At 33.0% G+C, this 3,684-nt stretch overlaps 1 long non-coding RNA gene across 2 annotated transcripts; it reads right to left on the bottom strand.

The window, feature by feature from the left end:
- Window positions 1–212: 212 nt before the first annotated feature.
- LOC126653540 (uncharacterized) lies at window positions 213–2,329 on the bottom strand. Of its 2 annotated transcripts, none has more exons than XR_007632262.2 (4): window positions 1,745–2,329; window positions 1,425–1,504; window positions 1,104–1,188; window positions 213–413 (listed from the first exon to the last, which is right to left on the bottom strand). It is a non-coding gene; the product is annotated as an uncharacterized LOC126653540 (long non-coding RNA). The 2 variants fall into 2 exon arrangements; XR_007632261.2 differs by having other exon boundaries at window positions 214–413; window positions 1,425–1,507.
- Between the last annotated feature and the right edge of the window lie 1,355 nt (window positions 2,330–3,684).

Below are 3,684 nucleotides of genomic sequence, written 5' to 3'. Positions count from 1 at the left end.
TCATGATTTGTTCATATCATTTTTTGCATATCTAATTATTAACATTAGCATCACTGACTCCTATCCATTCTACATCGCTGATGTCATATAGCTAAATTATTACATACAATATAAATATTATATACAATGTAAATATATCTACAAAATACCATCATAAAAAAATTCAAAAATAATAATTAATAACACCATGTCATCATATATATAGGATAAAAAAACTCTATGCACTTGAATTTAACAATTGATTAAAGTCAACAATGAACAAACATTGATACAAACCTCTGTTTGTTAAAAGCATCGGCGACACGAAGAAGGCAACATAAGTAGAGGCAGTATGGAAGAGGAGGAGAGAAATAGCAGCTACAGCAGGGAAGACAAACACGGCAGTAGAAGACGAAGAACAACACGACAGCAACCTAAATGGGTGAAAGAATTGGCTGATATAAGAACGAACGGGTAACAAAAAGCCTCCAATAAACTAAAAGCCTTGGTCATCAAGATATATAAAATATCCACTAACTGCGTGAGAATATATATCAAACAGAACTAAAAGAAAATTTAACGAACGGGGAGAATCTAAAACTTAAAAGCAGATTCTACTCTCCACTAATTCAAGATACTCGAGTCTATTAAAAAAAATCCAAAACTCAAACCACATACGTAACTAAATCAAAAGCTATTCCACAAATGATGGAGAGATGTTCATTTCTACAGATCAAATATCAAAAGCTACAACTTAACTGACATTCAAATTACTTAATCTGGATTAAGTCAATTAAATAACATAATACTTCATAGCTTTCTACAAAGTACTCCAATGAAAGTCATTCATTACACTTGTTTAAGTACCAAATCTATTATTCTACATCATATTAACATAATGAAACCAACATTATAAAAGGTTGCAAACTGAGACAACATTATCAAATCTGCAGTATTTTACAAAAGATGTACAAGGCTAATTAACTGAAATCTTAATGAACAATAATTAAGTTAAAACACTTTAGATCTATAATATAAAGTTGAATCTTTACCGACAACAAAATGGAGCAATTTGATTATGAATAAGGCAATGAAAAAAACATGGCTATAATGAGGATAAATACCTTACTTTCTTTTTCACCTAATAATGGCGCACATATATGCTTAAGCTTTCAGTGTGTTTAGGGTCCACATGGTGAGATCTTTAGCCTACAAAGACCCAGACAGCAATTAAGGGTTCTGTATAAGATTTCCCAAAAAAAAATTATAATTTCGATACTTATGCTTGCTGTTGCTAATCTCTCACTATAACTAAAATTTTCTCTTTACCTTCAGCATCTTATTTGGTCAGTAATCCAATTTTAACTGATAAGCTGAGAATATAATTAAACACATAAATGATAAACCTGAATTAAGAGAAATGGAGCTCTGCAAAGGACCATTACCAAATTAACTTCTATCACCAGCCATCTCTCCATAAATGGTAAGCCAAATCAAATTTTAGTGCCTCTTTGAGTTTCTATATCTGCTGAAAATAGAACTTAGGGATTAACAGATTTCTATTTGAAAAAAGTGATGGGAAAAATTGTAAGTGTTAGAGCAAGATTATAAAGGTTAGGAAAAATCAATTAACGTGAAATTGAGCTGTCATAATTGAAAAAAATCAAATAATTAACAAGAAACTTGAAAATCTTAGGTCAAAATTAAATCAATTAACAAAAACTAAGCTTTTTATTTTGCAAATTGTTAGAGAATATAAACTTACAGTGAATGACTGAAACTGTACCTGCGGTTCTTCCTGGGATATTGAGAGATTGAGAGAGTAATTAGGTTTTTTTTTTGCAAAGAGAGAGTAATTAGGTTTTTTTTTCAATCTCTTTTTTAGCCAAAGTGAGAGAACGATTTTGAAAAATTAGGAAATTTCCCCCTTGAAAAATACAACAAACCGCGCAAAAGAAAATTAACCGCGTAAATGACCAAATATTTCTCTTAATTACATTGTGACCAGCATATTTATCACAATTCCGTCACAATTTTGTGACGGAATTGTGACAGATTATAACTTCAGAAAATTTGTGACAGACTGATCCGTCACAATGGATTTTCCGTCACAAATCCGTCACAAATAGTGAATTTTGTGACAGATTCTAAAGCCGTCACAAATTGCCCTCACAAATATGTTACAATTTTGTCACAAAAATAATCTGAAATGAGTAAGTGATAATTACTTTTTTCCGTCACAAAATCTGTCACAAATTTGATATTCCGTCACAATTCTGTCACTATGTCGTCACAATTTGTGACAGACAAAATCTGTCACAAATTTCGGTCACAATTTCCAGGTTTTTTTGTAGTGAATGATGATGAAGAGATTGCACGAAAAGAGTTCTATAAAATGAAGTGTTCCTAAGAAAAGAGATCTTGATATTCACTTCCAGAGAATCTCTAAGAGATTTTATCGTCTTTCTGGCAACAATAATCCTGATTTAAAGCAAGCCTTTTTAGCCTCTTTGCAAGAATTGTTGTCTACCAAGATGTTCACTCTGATCCAGCAGACAGATAAGAAAATAAATGATCTTATTCTTAGAGAACTCTATCAAATTATGCTCAGAGCTTTATCTCAACTCTGTGAACATAAAAAGGTCTTGAATATGTATTTTTCAAGACAGTAGAATCCATTGATGAAGTTATCATGCAACAAACCGGATATAATGGCCATATGTGATTCTTCCTCTACATCATGCACTTGTCCGTCAAAGAAGAAGAGCCATTCCTTCAAGATGAAAGGACATAAAAAGTGCCATAAACAATCTTCTAAAAGATGGCGCTATTTTAAGAAGAAGAAGTTCCGAGGAAGAAAAAAATCAAATAAGTGCTTCCTGTGTGGAAAAGAAGGTCACTTTGCAAAACGTTGTCCTACCAAAGCAAATCCATTAAATGACTTCAGTTGATCTTGATGATGTTGATATTGAATCCTTATTTTCTGAAGAAGATGAGCCCGGTCCACATAGTTTATTTGCTATCAGCAGATGTGACGACGATTCTTCAGATGATGATCTTCAATTCTTCTTCCAGCATCCATCTGACAATGTTTATGCTACTTCTTCCCAACCTGTTCCACATGTTATCGTACAGATTTATCCAGAAAATTTTGCACGACCTATCAAGGACATAGCTTTATGGACACTGGTGCTCGTAAGACGATTATCAATCCTGATGTGCTCCCACCGCAATATTGGGTATCCTATAAAGAATACTTCAGTGCAGCGGATGGAAAGATTTTCTATACAGACTGGAAAATGAAGAATTCAATCAAAATCCAGTTCTTCCCTGGTTGTCACATATGGACTCAAGTTCTTGGTTCTTCTCTTCCAAACAAAGACATAGTCCTTGGATTTGACATTTTCTGTGGATCAGTGGACTTCTACTTTTATCGAGTGGGATCAAATACAAGAAGTATTTTCAACCTTATACAGAGGTATCATCTTTTTCCACAATTCAACCCTCTGTTTTCCATTCTTTTCTGATATTTAAGAAACTCTAAAAAGTCTATGTTCTGTCAATTCCCACACAGAGTTTATCTCTAAATATCCCAACCCTCTTTGGAAAAATCCTGATTTCTTCATTTCATTACCTTTCAAACAAAATGAAGATGTTAATGCTACTAAAGCCACCCATCCGAGAATGTCACCTTCTGATCTTACA

The sequence above is a fragment of the Mercurialis annua genome, linkage group LG6, assembly GCF_937616625.2.
Source record: "Mercurialis annua linkage group LG6, ddMerAnnu1.2, whole genome shotgun sequence".
Lineage (NCBI taxonomy): Eukaryota > Viridiplantae > Streptophyta > Magnoliopsida > Malpighiales > Euphorbiaceae > Mercurialis > Mercurialis annua.
Note: the sequence above shows the minus strand (reverse complement) of the source record. Positions and strands in the feature narration are given on the sequence as shown.